Source organism: Ovis canadensis, chromosome 2, assembly GCF_042477335.2.
Source record: "Ovis canadensis isolate MfBH-ARS-UI-01 breed Bighorn chromosome 2, ARS-UI_OviCan_v2, whole genome shotgun sequence".
NCBI classification, from domain to species: domain Eukaryota; kingdom Metazoa; phylum Chordata; class Mammalia; order Artiodactyla; family Bovidae; genus Ovis; species Ovis canadensis.
The window spans coordinates 61,400,600-61,420,428 of record NC_091246.1 but is presented as its reverse complement, the minus strand read 5'-3'; the positions used below and the strand labels follow the sequence as shown (position 1 = coordinate 61,420,428).

Genomic DNA, 19,829 nt, shown 5'->3' with positions numbered 1-19,829 from the left:
CTTATCAGTTTAGAAAAAATGCAAATAGTTGTTTGATGGTTGCATGGGTGTTGCTTTAAATGCAATCAGTTTGTCAGCCCACAGGTGATTAAGACATCTCCTTGGGTTGTCTTGGGTTAAGATTCTTCTTGGGTTTAAAGTGTTTCTAAAGCCAAACTCTAGAGTTTAATTACTAGATACCCTGGCCACATGATGTTGCATGCTCTGAACTTCATTTTGCTTTCTACCAAAACATCTGCCCTCCCTCTAATGTGAAGAATGAAATAACGAGTGAGAGAACACTTTGGGAGCTGTCAAGTGTGCTGCAAACATGGGGATGAGGACAATGACAGTGATTACTACTAGCGTGTGGCTCCAGACACTTTACCCTCTTGGAGCTCAGCACCCTCTTACAAGGTGCGTTTGTTTCCCCAACTCCTTACTCCATCAGAATGTAAGTTCCAGAAAAGCAAGTTCTTTATTTTGTTGTAGTATCACCAGGTACCCAAGGAGTATTTGTTTAATAAATAGAAGAATGAATTAACGGTTCATGTATGCTGCCAAGTTTTGTGTCTGTGTGTTTGCTTATTATTAGATAACAATAACATAAAGGAATTTCATTAGCCAAAATCCTTACCAAGATTCAGTTGAAAAATCTTGTGTGTGTGTGTGTGTGTGTGCGTGCGTGCGTGCGTGCACATGCACGCGCTAAGTCACTTCAATCATGTCCAACTCTGCAACCCTATGGATTTTAGCCCGCCAGGCTCTTTTGTCCATGGGATTCTCCAGGCAGTTGTGTAACTCAATTTCTTTGGGTGTACTTTTCAAAAATTACTGTTTGTCATATTTTGTTTTTATTGGAGTAGAGATATTATATAATATCTTAGAAATTATATAAAACTAGAAATGGTGAACAAAGACAAATACTGTGTTCCCATCTATGGGGGAGAAGTCAGAGGCCAGAGATGCGAAGTTTCTTGCTTCTGAGGTGCAATGGCAGCATCCATGAGCTGACGACTGTGTGCTTTGCCTCCAGGAAACACTACCTCCTCTTCTCTCAGCAGACAAATTGGGTGCTGGGTGTCCCCTGCCATTCTAACTTTTGCTGGATGAGGAGGGCTCTCTCTGTCAAGCTACTTAAGTGGATGTTGTCACATGACCAAGAATAAAGAGGAAAAGGAAATAAATGGGGGTTGGGGTCATATAGATGGACCATCAGCCAGTGAGAAGAAAGAGATCAAAATGGGAAAAACTTAAATAACCTAAGAAACTAACAGAGTGGTCATGCATTCATTTAGGAAACACTGAGCCCCTACTATCTGCATGACTCTCGGGGAGCAAAGGTGATCGCCCAAGTTGATGTTTTGGTGGAGACTTCCTGTTATCAAAGGAGCAAACCAAATTGAAAGATAAGAACTTACTTTAGCTTGGTTTTCTCATATCAAACAAAGTTGCAGCTCTAATCAGGTATGGAAGGTTTAAACTATTATATATATATTATACAATAAATTAATAATTAATAATTTTATCACTATAATTAGCTATATGTATGTGTGTATGCTCAGTCCCTCAGTCATGTCTGACTCTTTGCTCCCTCATGCACTGTAGCCTGCCAGGCTCCTCTGTCCGTGGAATTTTTCAAGCAAAAATACTGGAACAAGTTGCCATTCCCAACAGGGATTGAACCCACTTATCTTGTGCTTCTTGCACTGACAGGCAGATTCTTTACCACTGAGCCACCTGGGAAGCCCAGCTACATGTATATATATACATTTTTTGTTGCTCAGTTGTGTTCAACTCTTTGCACCCCGATGGACTGCAGCATGCCAAGCTTCCTTGTCCTCTTCGATTTCCCAGAGTTTGATCAAACTCATGTTCCTTGAGTTGATGATGCCATCCATCGATCTCATCCTCTGTTGGTCCCTTCTCTTCCTGCCTTCAATCTTTCCCAACATCAGGGTCTTTTCCAGTGAGTTGGCTCTTCACATCAGGTGGCCAAAGTATTGGAGATTCAGCTTCAGCATTAGTTCTTCAAATGAATATTCAGGGCTGATTTCTTTTAGGATTGACTGGTTTGATCTCCTTGCTGTCATGTGTGTGTGTGTGTGTGTGTGTGTGTGTGTGTATCTTTATGTAGTCAACTGGATAACTCCACCTTATTTTAATGTATTTAAGACTAAATTTCCTCCCAAATCTCCACCTCTCATCTCTCGGCTTTGGATCTCTTTCTCACTCCGTCTTCCACAATGCTGTCAGAGCAATCATTCTAAAATGCAGATATTACTACATATTACTTCTCTGCTCAAAGCCCCGAGCGGGCTTGAATTTTAGGTTAACTTTCAATGGTAGTAGCAAGCAGGTGGAGAAGGCAATGGCACCCCACTCCAGCACTCTTGCCTGGAAAATCCCATGGATGGAGGAGCCTGGTAGGCTGTAGCCCATGGGGTCGTGAAGAGTCAGGCATGAATTTCCATACAAATCTTGAAATTATTTGTTCTAGTTCTGTGAAAAATGTGGCTGGTAGCTTGATAGGGATTGCATTGAATTTGTAAATTGCTTTGGGTAGTATACTCATTTTCACTATATTGATTCTTCCAATCCATGAACATGGTATATTTCTCCATCTATTAGTGTCCTCTTTGATTTCTTTCATCAGTGTTTTATAGTTTTCTATATATAGGTCTTTAGTTTCTTTAGGTAGATATATTCCTAAGTATTTTATTCTTTTCGTTGCAATGGTGAATGGAATTGTTTCCTTAATTTCTTTTTCTACTTTCTCATTATTAATGCATAGGAATGCAAGGGATTTCTGTGTGTTGATTTTATATCCTGCAACTTTACTATATTCATTGATGAGCTCTAGTAATTTTCTGGTGGAGTCTTTAGGGTTTTCCATGTAGAGGATCATGTCATCTGCAAACAGTGAGAGTTTTACTTCTTCTTTTCCAATTTGGATTCCTTTTATTTCTTTTTCTGCTCTGATTGCTGTGGCCAAAACTTCCAGAACTATGTTGAATAGTAGCGGTGAAAGTGGACACCCTTGTCTTGTTCCTGACTTTAGGGGAAATGCTTTCAATTTTTCACCATTGAGGATAATGTTTGCTGTGGGTTTGTCATAGATAGCTTTTATTATGTTGAGGTATGTTCCTTCTATTCCTGCTTTCTGGAGAGTTTTTATCATAAATGGATGTTGAATTTTGTCAAAGGCCTTCTCTGCATCTATTGAGATAATCATATGGTTTTTATTTTTCAATTTGTTAATGTGGTGAATTAAAGCAATCTTGAGAAAGAAGAATGGAACTGGAGGAATCAACTTGCCTGACTTCAGGCTCTACTACAAAGCCACAGTCATCAAGACAGAATGGTACTGGCACAAAGACAGACATATAGATCAATGGAACAAAATAGAAAGCCCAGAGATAAATCCACACACATATGGACACCTTATCTTTGACAAAGGAGGCAAGAATATACAATGGAGTAAAGACAATCTCTTTAACAAGTGGTGCTGGGAAAACTGGTCAACCACTTGTAAAAGAATGAAACTAGATCACTTTCTAACACCGCACACAAAAATAAACTCAAAATGGATTAAAGATCTAAATGTAAGATCAGAAACTATAAAACTCCTAGAGGAGAACATAGGCAAAACACTCTCTGACATAAATCACAGCAGGATCCTCTATGATCCACCTCCCAGAATTCTGGAAATAAAAGCAAAAATAAACAAATGGGACCTAATTAAAATTAAAAGCTTCTGCACAACAAAGGAAAATATAAGCAAGGTGAAAAGACAGCCTTCTGAATGGGAGAAAATAATAGCAAATGAAGCAACTGACAAACAACTAATCTCAAAAATATACAAGCAACTTATGCAGCTCAATTCCAGAAAAATAAATGACCCAATCAAAAAATGGGCCAAAGAACTAAATAGACATTTCTCCAAAGAAGACATATGGATGGCTAACAAACACTTGAAAAGATGCTCAACATCACTCATTATTAGAGAAATGCAAATCAAAACCACAATGAGGTACCACTTCACACCAGTCAGAATGGCTGCGATCCAAAAATCTGCAAGCAATAAATGCTGGAGAGGGTGTGGAGAAAAGGGAACCCTCCTACACTGTTGGTGGGAATGCAAACTAGTACAGCCACTATGGAGAACAGTGTGGAGATTCCTTAAAAAATTGCAAATAGAACTACCTTATGACCCAGCAATCCCACTGCTGGGCATACACACTGAGGAAACCAGAATTGAAAGAGACACATGTACCCCAATGTTCATCGCAGCACTGTTTATAATAGCCAGGACATGGAAACAACCTAGATGTCCATCAGCAGATGAATGGATAAGAAAGCTGTGGTACATATACACAATGGAGTATTACTCAGCCATTAAAAAGAATTCATTTGAATCAGTTCTAATGAGATGGATGAAACTGGAGCCGATTATACAGAGTGAAGTAAGCCAGAAAGAAAAACACCAATACAGTATACTAACACATATATATGGAATTTAGGAAGATGGCAATGACGACCCTGTATGCAAGACAGGGAAAGAGACACAGATGTGTATAATGGACTTTTGGACTCAGAGGGAGAGGGAGAGGGTGGGATGATTTGGGAGAATGACATTCTAACATGTATACTATCATGTGAATTGAATCGCCAGTCTATGTCTGACACAGGATGCAGCATGCTTGGGGCTGGTGCATGGGGATGACCCAGAAAGATGTTATGGGGAGGGAGGTGGGAGGGGGGTTCATGTTTGGGAATGCATGTAAGAATTAAAGATTTTAAAATTTAAAAAATAAAAAACTAAAATTCCAAAAAAAAAAAAGAGTCAGGCATGACTGAGCGACTTCACTTTCACTTTTCACTTTCATGCATTGGAGAAGGAAATGGCAACCCACCCCAGTGTTCTTGCCTAGAGAATCCCAGGGACGGCGGAGCCTGGTGGGCTGCCGTCTATGGGGTCGCACAGAGTTGGACACGACTGAAGTGACTTAGCAGCAGCAGCAGCAGCAGCAAGCAGGACCTTTCATTATATGGCCCCTGACAGCCTGTTGTAACTTTTAAAAAAAATGTGTTTTTTTAATTTTTAATTTAATCGGGGGAAATTGGTATACAATGTGTTGGTTTCTACCATACAACACTGCAAATCAGTCATAATTCTATCACCTCCTGCTTGAGCCTGCCTTGCCTTATCTGCTGTCCTTTTTTTCCCTTCCCCTCCTCCTCTTCCCCAAAGCACACACAAGCTCTTCGCTCTTTGATCCTCCCAAACTGATTTAGTCTGGTTCTCTGGAGGAGTCCTGCTATCTTATATTGGTGGGACTGAGCATATGCTGTTCCTGGGCCTGAAATATTCTCTGGTCTTTTTGTGTAATTCAGGTCAATCAGGCTTGTCTTTAAGGAGTCTGTGTGGTCACAGAATCTTTGGAGATGTCCTCCAGTTTCTGGTAGAACTGTGTCCTAAAACTTACCTGGCACCCTCGTCTGTTTTCCCCACCAGATAATGAATTCCTTGAGGGAATGAACCATGTTTCAGTCAACTTTCAATCACTAAGCCTGGGAAATTAATGCATTTATAAATGAACAAATGTACAATAAAGAAACTTTTCTTGTTTATAAAGTTATCTATTAAAATCTCAGGAAAACTGGTTTTGACAGTGTTGTATAGTTGTGTACATAATGTAATTGGGGAAGTTGGGTAAAGGGTATGTGGGAATCCTTTGTACTATTTTTGCAGCTTCCTGTGAGTCTTAAATTATTTGAAATATAAAGTATTTTTTTTAATCTAAGGAAAAGAACAATCCATGTAGCAATTAATTTCCTATAAATTATTCAAAAATCAACATGCTTCTAAAAAATTAAAATCAGTTGTTCTATTTTCTCCTAAAGAAGAATGGATGGCGTCTTCCAAGAATTTCTTAGGAAAATGCAGAAGGCATATTTTGATTATGTCTCCTTCTTCTCCGCTCCCCACTACCAGTGTTTTGTTCAAAGACAGCCTGTGATACAAAATGACTTCTCTCCCTTTTCATCTGAGAATAAGAACCAGGTTTAAAAAGTATGTGAACTCTAAACACTGATCATTGCAATGTGCTGTGCAAACAGTTGACAGCAGCATGAACTCCAATGCTATCTAGAGGAGGGGAGTATTTGCAATTTTTCTTTGTATCACTCAGTGTCTGGCCCAAGCACTGCATCAGGGTCCCTGGCCAGACTTTACTTTGGGTTGGAAAAGGTTTTATTGGGATAACAGAGAAGGCACTCTGACTCTTTTAGGCTGAAAGCAGCAGGTCAGATTATACTTATGTGATAACTGGCTGAAGTTCATCATCACTGTCTTAGCTTACAACAAATACCATAGAATGGGTAGTTGAAATCATAAACATTCCTTTCTCATAGTTCTGGAGGCTGGGAAATCCAAGATCAAGGTGCCTGCAGCTTCAATATCTTGTGAAGGCCTGCTTCTTAGTTTGCAGATGGCTGCCTTCTTGCTATCAGTCCTGAATATACACTGGAAGGACTGATGCTGAAGCTGAAACTCCAATACTTTGGCCACGTCATGCAAAGAACTGACTCCTTGGAAAAGACTCTGATGCTGGGAAAGATTAAAGGTGGGAGGAGAAGGGGATGACAGAGGATGAGATGGTTGGATGGCATCACCGACTCAATAAAGATGAGTTTGGGTAAGCTCCAGGAGTTGGTGATGGACAGGGAGGCCTGGTGTGCTGTAGTCCCTGGGGTTGCAAAGAGTCAGACACGACTGAGCGACTGAACTGAACTGAACTGGCTAAGCACTGGCACTTAGGTTATTGGTATCATCCCAAAGGCTCCTACTGGCCCCCACTCTGCACACAGAGATGGGGTACACACCTCTCCCACATGCTCCAACAGGACTAGGTACTTCCTTCTCTTATAGGATCTATAGCACATATGAATTGTAGTTACAGGCTTGCCTGTCTGTCTTCTCCACACAGCCGTGATTACACTTCTTGAGAGAAAAGCCTGCACACTGTATCACTGATGCTCTCCAACATGGAAATAAACACCTGTTGAGAAAACAAAATGTTGTGACAACAGGTAGGATTCGAGGGATCAGTCTCTTCTAAACCAACAATTCTGTGATCCTGAAATTTCCTGTTGATTTTATATTACCCGCTGAATTAAAGGAAACGATTTTTGTTGGCAGTATGAAATCCAAAGTATACGTGAAACCAACAGAATGTTTGGCTAAAACAAAATCAAAGCTCAAATCAAAATAACCTCAGAAGACTATGTAAATCTGTATTCTTTCTCAAGAAGTACCCTTTGCTGCTGGCAGTGTACAATGAGTGGTCTACCAGTCTGCTTCCCTGATGGCCTTGGATTATCACTTGTCGTTTCCCCATCTAGGATGATTCCACTCTTCAATATGATGAATAATCTCTGGCACTTTTTGGAAGAGGTGATTTCCCAAACTGAGTATACTCTGCATTGCTAGTATCTTTCTTTATCTCCCTCTTGAAGATGAAAGCTGCTTCTGTGACACGCATCTCCACTGAACAGATGTTCCAGTTGGCTTTACATAAATGAGTCATTCCCCCGAATCAAGACTTGTTCCCACCAGTGCAGTTAATGAATCTACCAGTTAATCAACAAATGTTTATTGAAGAGCAGGCACTGTTCCAAGCACTGAAAATACAGCAGGGAACAACACAGAGAGCCCTGCCTTCAAGGAGCTCACACAGGTCAGGAAATGTGATTGTAGCGATTGGCAGTAAACATACAAAATAAAATTATAATTTATAAAATATATCCAAGGTAATAGCAAAAGGATTTCCTGCCTAAAGGAAATAACAGGGTTTTGCTTTGTTGAGTCACTGGCTTGGAGCCAGAAAAAGCGCTAGTTGTAAGGATTATTATTGGAAAGAATTTGTTGTAATTAGGTAAACCAAGTACTATTAACTCTGACCTGCAGGGATATGGAAATAGAGAACTTCCTTTGAAATGGCATTGGCAGCTCTGGGATTTTGCCTATGGGCCATGGTGGGATTTCACATAGAACTCTATTATGTGGCACAAAAGGAATTTTCCTCTTTCTCCTGTTTGTCTCCAAGGAACAATATGAGGTATTTAATGTATGTAATAAAGTAAAAACTTGACTAGTTGCAGGAAAATGGGGGCATATTTGTTTTTCTGTCAGCCTGACTCAAGTCACTCATTAGCGGTCAATTACATCATAGAACCAGAGGCACAGCATGTGTGAGAATTTATCACAGAATCAGAAGATAGAACTGATGTCTATTCGTCAAGTCACTCCGCTTCCTGCTGCCCTCTGCACAGTCTTTGACTTTCCTGTGTGCCACCTGCCTGTTACTTACACACTGTTCTTTATGTTGATTCATTCTTTTACTTCAAAAACAAATTTGATGCCACCTGGATGGAAGAACCAGTATCATTGCCGTAAATAGAACACAGCCCTGAAAATCAATACAATAAATCAAGCAATACTATTGTATTAGAGCTAGATAATGCTGTCTACTAAAGGCTCTGGCTTTCGAGGTCTTCTCTCTTTTTGTTAAAAAGAGAAATTGACAACTGTTAGAGGGGTTTTAGAGACATTCCAGCATGAGAACGAGGCATCTCCTTGAGACTGTGAGGAGGGATGGCCGAGAACTGAAAAGGGAATAACATTTCTCAGCGTGTGATCGAGCATAATTATCATGCCCATGCATAAGTGAAAGTCACATACTGTTCTAGGAACGGGAGAGTCTCAACACCTTGGGAAACACGGGACTAGATGGCTGATGCTGAATGGCACCGTACTCTGAGACACATTGGTTGGTCGAGGCATGAGGAGAGATACCATGTGAAGCCCACCAAGAGTCAGCTAGTGCTTCCCTTTCTCCCAGCCCTAGCCAAAATATCACATCCCATTTTCTGCCCTCCACCTGTTGGAGGCAAGTCAAATGACTTCAGCCTGGAAATCTCTCTTTAACAACACTGCAAAATAGAGGAAAGAAGAAAAGGTAGATCAGTTACAGAACTCGCAGAAGGCAATGGCACCCCACTCCAGTACTCTTGCCTGGAAAATCCCATGGATGGAGGAGCGTGGTAGGCTGCAGCCCATGGGGTCGCTAAGAGTCAGACATGACTGAGCGACTTCACTTTCACTTTTCACTTTCATGCATTGGAGAAGGAAATGGCAACCCACTCCAGTGTTCTTGCCTAGAGAATCCTGGGGACAGGGGAGCCTGGTGGGCTGCCGTCTATGGGGTGGCACAGAGTCGGACACAACTGAAGCGACGCAGCAGCAGCAGCAGCAGCAGCAGCAGCAGTTACAGAACTAGGCATCGGGGCGATCCAGGACAAATGGAGGAAACTCTTAGCTCCTCAACCAAGTGCGTACCCACATGTCCCCTGCTGTGCTGTGCTAAGTCACTTCAGTCACGTCCCACTCTTTGGTGACCCTATGGACCATAGCCCTCTAGGCCCCTCTGTCCATGGGTTTCTCCAGGCAAGAATACTGGAGGGGGCTGCCATGCCCTCCTCCAGGGGGTCTTCCCAACCCAGGGATCAAACCCTTGTCTCTTAGGTATCCTGCATTGGCAGGCAGATTCTTTACCATTAGTGCCATCTGGGAATCCCCAAATCAGGGTATTTGAAAACATCTCTTAGGGAGGCAGTATGATGAATCTTGATGGAATATGTCTCTTTTCACGGAAATATTTGGAATCTTATAAACAGCTCCTCCTATCACCCTCTGTGCCAATCTTTCCCTGCCAGAAATATTTGTTGTCATTTACACACCTTAAGTCCCGTATTTAATACGCAGACACACAAAATTCTAATATAGGGTCAGGACACTCCCAAGATTTGCTGATTTGTGAAGAAGGAGAAAGCACTAACCAGGCCTGAAATTCTTAACAAAGCTGAGGAGGAAAGTTAGAACCATTCACCTTCATTAAACTGATAAATCCTCAATCTTTGTTTTTGTTTACTCTTACCCATGAGTCTAACTAATCTCCTTTTCTGTTTTGTTCAAGCAAGGAATTAGTCACAATTTAATTTAAGTTTAAAAATGTTAATGAGCCCTCAAACTTGTTTTAGCTGTTTACGAAAGACCATTTAGTTCGGGATGCTCAAATGTTATGGTTTACCTAAGTCTTTTCATTAAGACAATGCACAGAATTTCTATGATTTCAGAAAGAGAACTCCCTCTTGTGGCAAGAGCAGTTTTTGCAGCTAATTCTAGAGAATCTGAGTTCCTGATGCTAAAGAACTGGGTAAGATCTTAGAAATCCTCTTGTTTTACAGAGGAGGTAACTGAAACCCAAAGAGGACAAGAAGTAAGTTTTCAGTGTTTATATCTAGTTGGTGACTGAGCCAGATTGAGTATCCAGGTTTGCTGTCTACTAGTCAACTGCTATTTCTCTATATTTCAGAAATCTCACTGATGTGATTGTTTTCCTCCCCAAAGTCCTGCTTTCTGCTGCCACTGAAAGCAGAACTGATAGAGATGTCCTCATGCTGAACAGGCAATGTTCTTTTCCATGTGAAAGCTGATTCTCAGTGAGCTTTCCCTATGACACAATTAACCATTTCTCAACACTGGACTGTAAGCTACATGCCTTACACTGAGAGCAGTTAGGCCCAGAAGACAAGGATTCTGTTCATCTCTCTGGGGATAGCCGCCATCTAGCATCACTTAGCGGAGAAGGCAATGGCGCCCCACTCCAGTACTCTTGCCTGGCAAATCCCATGGATGGAGGGGCCTGATAGGCTGCAATCCATGGGGTCACGAAGAGTCGGACATGACTGAGAGACTTCACTTTCACTTTTCACTTTCCTGCATTGGAGAAGGAAATGGCAACCCACTCCAGTGTTCTTGCCTGGAGAATCCCAGGGACGGGGGAGCCTGGTGGGCTGCCGTCTATGGGGTCACACAGAGTCGGACATGACTGAAGCGACTTGCAGCAGCAGCAGCAGCAGCATCACTTAGACGCTGCTTCCTGTCTAATTATCTTTCATAGGTTTTGGCTTGTTGGGGCAATGCAGTGCTGTGCTTAGTCTCTCAGTTGTGTCTGACTCTTTGCAACCCCATGGACTGTAGCCCTCCAGGCTCCTCTGTCCATGGGTATTCTCCAGGCAAGAAGACTGGAATGGGTTGCCATGCCCTCCTCTAATGGATCTTCCCAACCTAGGGATCGACCCAAATGGGTAGGGCCAAACACAGTACTGAGATATAGAAGGACACACTGACGACTGGCTTCCTATAAGGAGTAAAAATTTTAAGTACTAGAAATATGATGGAGCTCTCTAAAGCCTTATTCCTCAAAATGTGTTCTGTGATCCAGTAGCAGCAATATCACCTTCCAGAAATACAGAATTGTGTTGTTAAAAAGCATAATCTGATTTAGTAGATGTAAGGGCTGAAATTCTGCAGTTCTCACAGGCTCTCAGGTGATGTCAATACTGCTGGTTCATAAACAACACATTGACAGGCAAGGATCAAGAGTAAATTTAAGTTACCAAATTGCACAGTTCTGTTTCTTCTGTAACTGTTTATGACTTGAAAGTTACTTATCAAAGTGAAGATAATTATAAGCTCTTAGTCTCATAAGCTGGAGAAGGCAATGGCACCCCACTCCAGTACTCTTGCCTGGAAAATCCTATGGACGGAGGAGCCTGGTAGGCTGCAGCCCATAGGGTCGTAAGAGTCCGACACGACTGAGCGACTTCACTTCCACTTTTCACTTTCATGCACTGGAGAAGGAAATGGCAACCCACTCCAGTGTTCTTGCCTGGAGAGTCTCAGTGACAGCAGAGCCTGGTGGGCTGCCGTCTTTGGGGTCACACAGAGTCGGACACGACTGAAGCGACTTAGCAATCTCATAAGCTTGTGAAGGGAGCGCCACTGACACAGCCTAACAAATTGTGCTTCACTCCACATTCATTCTTGGATTGCCAGAACACTTCTTAGACTGTTCAGGCTTCTTACCTCTAAGTCTATCACAGAACTTCAAATAGAGAGTTTCTGTTTAGAATATCGCCCAAGTCCAGCAGATCCACACACTGAGCCTCTGCTATCTATGAATAACTCAGTGGATTTCTATGAACCAAAAGATCTATTCCTAAAAAAATTCCCATAGAAACATACATCTGTGTTTGGCTGCTTTGACCATGAGGCAAGGAAAAGCCAGGAAGTGAGGGCATTTGAAAAAAGAACAAAGCAGCATCAGAGAGCCTTAAGGGATGCCTGGTTGGTGGGGTGGAGTGGGGGAAGTATTAAAAAACAGAGACATTATCTTGCCAACAAAGGTCTGTCTAGTTAAAGCTCTGGTTTTTCCAGTAGTTGTGTATGGATGTGAGAGACCATAAAGAAAGCTGTCAGCCAAAGAATTGATGCTTGTGAACTGTGGTCTTGGAGAAGACTCTTGAGCATCCCTTGGACTGCAAGGCGATCAAACCAGTCAACCCTAAAAGAAATCAACCTGAATGTTCATTGGAAGGACTGATGCTGAAGCTGAAACTCCAATACTTTGGCCACCTGATGCAAAGAACTGACTCCTTGGAAAAGACCCTGATGCTGGGAAAGATTGAAGGCAGGAGGAGAAGGGGATGACAGAGGATGAGATGGCTGGATGGCATCTCTGACTCAATGGACATGAGTTTGGGTAGACTCTGGGAGTTGGTGATGGACAGGGAGTCCTGGCAGTGCCGCAATCCCTGGGGTCGCAGAGTCAGACATGACTGAGCAATTGAATTGAACTGAACTGAACTGGGTAACGAAGAAGCTGAATAGTCTGAAAACTACCCCAATCGCACAGTGATTCTGGTGACATCTGAGAAAAATAACACTGATGGTTGTTGATGATTGCTTTGACTGATTTGTAGCATATAGATAAATGTTTCTCATAGTTGTAATATTTTGGGTACATTAATTATGCATCATAGCCTCAAGTTTCTCATCTATTACGGCTAGTAGAAATGATGAGACTTTTGGAAAAGCAGCTCTAGTCCAGTTTGGAATTGATTTTATAAATAATCACTCTTAGCAAAGCAAATATGAAGATTTCATGTCCCCGCTTGATACAGATGGGTAACTACTGAGCCCAAGCAGCATTCTAGGGAGCCTCCAATGTTAGTTTGGTCAGAAGCCCTGAGAAACAGCCTCTGTATTGGAGATTTCCAGGAAGCTGGTTTACTGGGGAGCATGATGCAGAACCATACCTGTGAGGAAGCTGGTTTTTCCAGAAAGGATTGGCTAGAGGGAAAATTGATCTACAGTGCTCAGCAGATCTCATGGGGAACTCTGAAGTAGGGACACCATTCAGATAGGCCCCAGGTTGAAGCTGGGGGCCATGCATCTTTACCTGTGCAGTCATTGGATAGGGACTGCTCCTGGGAGGAGTGCAAGCTTGGATGAGGTGCTTCTTTGGGTTGAGGCAAGTCCCAGGCAGGAATCAGGTATGAAGGGTGCCTACAGCTGTCAACAGTCTTAGAAAGGACATTCAGGGAATGAGAGCCTTTATCTCTCCCCTCTCATAGAGGGGAACTATCTGGGTACCAAACCATAGCAGCCACTTCAGTGACCAATTGCACAATTTTCTCTTTTTGCTCCTCTATACCACTGACGTCTTGGGGCTGCTGGCTTTCAGTTTGGGAGTATTTGTCTAACAAAGCAGAATCATCTGGGGCAACTTTTAAAAGTATCAACACCCAATTCCTGCTCTCTGATTGAATTGATTTCAGTGGGAAGCCAGGCTTGATATCTCTCTATCTAATAGATCAGATAGTTATTCTTGAATCTGAACGACGATAGTATCTCTTACCATGTACGTGCAGCATCTCAGGATTCCATTTGGCGGGCATGAGCCAAGGTTCTGAGCTGAGAATTCCAGCAACCACTGCTCCAAAGGGATTAATTAGAGATGTCAAATGCATTTAGGGGAATGAAACAGCCAACATAAACATATATACCACCACCTCAGTCATGCTGCCGCCTCCCAGGACTTTGCAGATGAGTTTTATTGGCTAGATTTTCGATGTTTAGAGCTTATAGTTTGTTTCTTTTTCTTTTTCTAGCTTGTAGTTTGTTTCTCTTTCTCCTTATTTTTGATTCAATGTCTGCCTTTGGGTCTTTGTATGAAGGAGACTTTATAGCTTTTACAGTCCCACCAGTTTGGGCTGAGGTACAGTAGTAGTTGCCTTTCAGAGAAGACCAAACTATCCATGAGCCTCGTTCAAATCATGTCCCCTAAAACATAATAGACATGTGATGTAAAATCAGAAGTTCCATCAAAGATGCCCTTCTCTAAGATGCTGTCATTATAAAGTCACTCTTCTGATGATGTGCTTTTATATGTTATGTTTCGTGTTTGTGTTGTATGCATATATACATTTATTTGTATTATGGGAATTTTCAAATATAACAATGGAAATTTTCAAATAGAAATGTAGGAAATATGACATATTTGATTCCTCTTTATTTATTACCTAGCTTCAATAGTTATTAATATTGTGGCCAATTTTTCCACTAATACCTACAGTTTCTGCCACCCCCTTCTCCACTCCCACTCTAATAAAACCTGATTTGTCTTAGGCAAACCCCAGATATATTATTCCATTCACAGATAATTCAGAAGAGACATGCTCTTTAGTCCCCATCAATATTACTAATTTATCAGCACATCTCCTGGTATTGATGTGAGCCATCAGTCTAGATCAAGGATGGAAGACTCCAGAATTATTCATTCCACAGACAGATTAAGCACCCTATTACATGCTTGTTACTTGGAACAGAAAATAGTACTGGGAACGGTACTTGCCTTCAGGAGTTTTAAGTTCTTTGTGTGTGGTGCATATGTAGAGGAGTGTGGGGGGGTGGTGTGGGTAGGTAGGTATTTGGAGGGGGAGGCAGGAAAGAAATGCATAAAGTTGGCAACAGTGCAATTTGTGATTGTTGTAGACAGAGAGGCACAAGCTTTGGGAAGAGTTCTTTACCAATATCTTGAGTGAATTTTTGAAGATTCATCACCAAATGATGACGTGAAGGTTAAAATATGTTCTGGGCAGTAGAAAAAACCATCTGAAACTCCCTACCTCTGCTGTCTGTTAAGTGCCTATCTGCCCAGCTTTGAAATTGCTCTGTCCAATCAGTTTTCCCAGAGGAGTCATTTAGAATCACTTAGACACTTGCTGGAATCAAGATTGCCGGGAGAAATATCAATAACCTCAGATATGCAGATGATACCATCCTTATGGCAGAAAGTGAAGAGGAACTAAAAAGCCTCTTGATGAAAGTGAAAGTGGAGAGTGAAAAAGTTGGCTTAAAGCTCAACATTCAGAAAATGAAGATCATGGCATCTAGTTCCATCACTTCATGGGAAATAGATGGGGAAACAGTGGAAACAGTGTCAGACTTTATTTTGGGGGGCTCCAAAATCACTGCAGATGGTGACTGCAGCCATGAAATTAAAAGACGCTTACTCCTTGGAAGGAAAGTTATGACCAATCTAGATAGGATATTCAAAAGCGGAGACATTACTTTGCCGACTAAGGTACATCTAGTCAAGGCTATGGTTTTTCCTGTGGTCATGTATGGATATGAGAGTTGGACTGTGAAGAAGGCTGAGTGCCGAAGAATTGATGCTTTTGAACTGTGGTGTTGGAGAAGACTCTTGAGAGTCCTTGGACTGCAAGGAGATCTAACCAGTCCATTCTGAAGGAGATCATCCCTGGGATTTCTTTGGAAGGAATGATGCTAAAGCTGAAGCTCCAGTACTTTGGCCACTTCATGCAAAGAGTTGACTCATTGGAAAAGACTCTGATGCTGGGAGGGATTGGTGGCAGGAGGAGAAGGGGACGACAGAGGATGAGATGGCTGGATGACATCGCTGACTCGATGGACGTGAGTGTGAGTGAACTCTGGGAGTTGGTGATGGACAGGGAGGCCTGGTGTGCTGCGATTCATGGGGTCGCAAAGAGTCGGACACGACTGAGCGACTGAACTGAACTGAGACACTTGCTCATGGTCAGATTCTTATTCCAGACAGAACCTCCAAAATGAATCTAGTCACTAGGAGAGAGCAGGTCTATTCATCTATGACTGCTTTGACAGCTTGTACCAGCATTTTTGCCTTGGATCTCCTGTTGTTGTTTAGTCACTAAATCATGTCCGACTCTTTGAGGCTCCTCTGTCCATGGGATTCTCCAGGCAAGAATACTGTAGTGAGCTGCCATTCCCTTCTCCAGGGCATCTTCCTGACCCAGGTATCAGACCCACATGTCCTGCATTGGCAGGTGGATTCTTTACCACTGAGCCTCCAGGGAAGTCCCTGCATCCCCTGACCCACCTGGAGAAGTTCGGTCCAGCATGGAAAGAGATGTATATGGATCTGGGGGAATCAGAAGACATCATCTACGGACAGTGACTTGGTGCCATCCTTTCTCTGTGCTACCCACAAGGTTGTTGGATTTGAGTGTTTGCAGCATAAAATGAAAAAGTAGATAAATGATATAGCCAGTATGCTAACAAAATCAATGAAATCAACTCTGAAGTTTGAGTTATTCTTTTCTCACATGTGTTCCATTGAAAAACTATTAAAATGTTTGCAGGGAGAAATTGAAATACCATTTTAGAGCATTCAGAAGTATTTTGTAATACATAGTTCATAGAACGTTTATAATATTCACTGCTAGTTCTTAGTAAGAAACCACTATGTGAAGTAACATATTAAATCTCTTTTCAGAAATTATTTTATTGAATCTTCACTACAGATTTATGAAGCAGGCCCTAGAATTATACCCTTTACAGATAAAGATACACACACACACACACACACACACACAAGGTTTAAGAAACTTTCCCAATATCCTACAAGTGCTAAATCTGGTGTTTACACCCAGGTCATCTGCAGTATTTACACCATGTAGAATAGTTTCATTTATAGAGTTTTTGATATTTTGTGACTTCCATGTATAGTCAGGCTATGTCATATGTTATTTTGAGACTATGAATCTTGCTTTGTGAAAATCATTGAACCAAGAAGATGTGCCTCTATGCAGATGTCAGCACAGTATTATCTATAATCTATAACATACTCCCCCAAGTTGGAAATGGCTTGTATTGTCCACAGTAGAATAATGGTTATATGTGCATGGGCTTCCCTGGTGGCCCAGATGGTAAAGAATCTGCCTGCAGTGCAGGAGACCCTGGTTCAATCCCTGGCTTGGGAAGATCCCCTTGGAGAAGGGAATGGCTACCCACTTCAGTTTTCTTGCCTGGAAAATTCCAGGGATGGAGGAGCCTGGTGAGCTACAGTACATGGGATCACAAAGAGTTGGACACAACTGAACAACTAACTGGGCTTCCCTGGTGGCTCAGAGGTTAAAGCGTCTGCCTGGAATGCAGGAGACCCAGGTTCCATCCCTGGGTCAGGAAGACCCCCTGGAGAAGGAAATGGCAACCCACTCCAGCACTCTTGCCTGGAGAATCCCATGGAGGGAGGAGCCTGGTAGGCTACAGTCCATGGGGTCTCAAAGAGTATGACGCTTTTTCACTTTCATATGTGCGTCTATACAATGTGTGTGCAGTATATTCATTTGATACACTCTCTTGCAGCCGTGAAAATACATATTTAAAAAATAAATAGGGAAATAGAGTCTATTTGGAATATATAAATGAAAATGAAACATTAAATTAGGATAAAAAGTATGTATGTATATGTACATATATTACTCATATACAGGTTTAATTTGCTTAATGTATAATAAAAGAGAGAGAATGGAAGAGGAGAGAATAGAGGGGATTTAAAACAAAAGCCCAGATAATGATTAGAGGTTAAAAGTATTAGAGGAAGTTATGAAATATTTTTATTTATTTTATTGTTTTCTGCGATCGTTTATACTCATCCAATCAAAAAAGAACTTTTTGTTTGTTCTTAAAGTACAGCTGTCTTGAGCTTTGAGGAAATTAAACTTTTAATTAAAGAATGTGTCATAATACAGCTAACCATGCAGTTTTACAATTGTACTTGTTTCCAATGCTACTGTTATCCCATTTTATGTTGGCAGAAAGATTCAATGAAAACTATAGTTAAATACTGTGATGAGTATTTCTAGTCTTATCTTTGAAAGTGAAAGTTGCTCAGTCATGTCCCACCCTTTGCGACCCCATGGACTATACCGTCCATGGATTCTCCAGGCCAGAATACTGGAGTGGGTAGCTATTCCCTTCTCCAGGGGATCTTCCCAACCCGGAGATCAAACCCAAGTGTCCCACATTGCAGGTGGATTCCTTACCAGATCTTTATCTCGATCCATTTCTAAATGCTTTTACCAGAAAACAGGGACATACCTTTATTATATCACTTTTCTTCAAGCCCCTAGAAACCTTTTTTTTCACTGGTATTTATCTGACACAGTAAGCAAAATGGTCATTTAGTCCATATTTGCAAAAAGATACATTAGGGAAAAAGATAATTAGAGTTTGCAGAATATCCTGTACTAAATAACCTACTGCAGTGTGGTGTGGCATAATTTTCTTCAATTTTACATGGAGTCATACTTCTTTCATGAATACTGCATGCTCAGAGTTGTCTTTTCTTTAAATAATGCAGTAAAGAAATTAAATAAAAATAAGTATTAAAGACTTCAAGCAGAAAAGGGGGGAAGAGTGAAAGGAAAAATATGAACATTTTTTAGACAAAATACTTGAACCCTTACTATATCTGATATTTAACGAGAAAACCCACATGATTGAGACCTGGAGGGAGAGGGGAAATGGCCATTCATTCTTTGTTAGAACAGGAATTGGTGATTTTTGTTGATGGTCTCATTTGAGTAAGGCCTCTGGTGTTATTGATTAGATTGCAGAGTTTCAGGTAAATTTTAAATTACTTTATAGACCCACCAAGCATCCTTCACAATGGTTGAACTTATTGGAAACAAGCCTCTGTGCTCTGGTTACTGGAGAAGTCAAAAGCTGCATTTTGTGGATCATGTTAGCAGACTGGCAACCTTTATGGGGAAGGTTAATGATATTCCACTTTCCTGCCCCTGCCTGGTTTTCTCCATATGTCGAAGGCTAGGAGATTATTTTGAATGGATTTTAAATATCTCAGAGAACAGAGCACTTTCCCCTAATCTAATCAAGAGCTCAAATCCTACTTTGCTCAGAAATTGACTTTAAATCTTAAGGGAAAACACAGAGTCATAAAGATTTTCATTGGTGGAAGAGGAATTCCTTCATATTTTTCATCCTGAAGAGTTAGAGAACTTTGATTAAAAGCATTAAAAAAAAAATTCTTAAAAATTTAAGGTCCCTAAGATTTGGCACTGAGAAGTATACCAAATATTAAAATCATATGATATTTTCATTCTATTTAAATTCAACCCCCAACTCATCTTTTAAAATTTATCCCAAGCTCTATTTTCTCCATGAAAATTGTTGCCTAGACCACTTCAGCAGTATCTTCATCCCCTCACCTTCTTTATTAGTATCATCACTTAGCATTACAATTAGACACATTAAATAACAATATAACGGTTCAAGAGTTTCACCAGATGGCTTAAAGCCTTATGAAACTGTGACTTCTGTTTTAGTCACTGATCATGGCACTTAGTCCAGGGTTAATAAATAATAAATAATAATTTTAAAGATCTTGTTGACTATTCAATAATTAATGAATTAGGAAGCATCTAATCTAGCAGATTAAAAGGAGCTTTGAGGAGCTGTACAAAATGAAAAATATTTGTAGGCAAAAATGAGCAAGTAAAAGGAAGTTATATTAGACCAAAAAAAAAAAACAAAAAAAAAAAGCGGATTGATTATTGCAGTTACTTTACCTATA

General features: G+C 41.1%; 1 non-coding gene across 1 annotated transcript; it reads left to right on the top strand.

Annotated features, from left to right (window-relative positions):
* Positions 1 to 17,347: 17,347 nt before the first annotated feature.
* On the top strand, positions 17,348 to 17,420 carry TRNAS-GGA (transfer RNA serine (anticodon GGA)). Its single transcript has one exon. It is a non-coding gene; the product is annotated as a tRNA-Ser (tRNA).
* Positions 17,421 to 19,829: the final 2,409 nt, after the last annotated feature.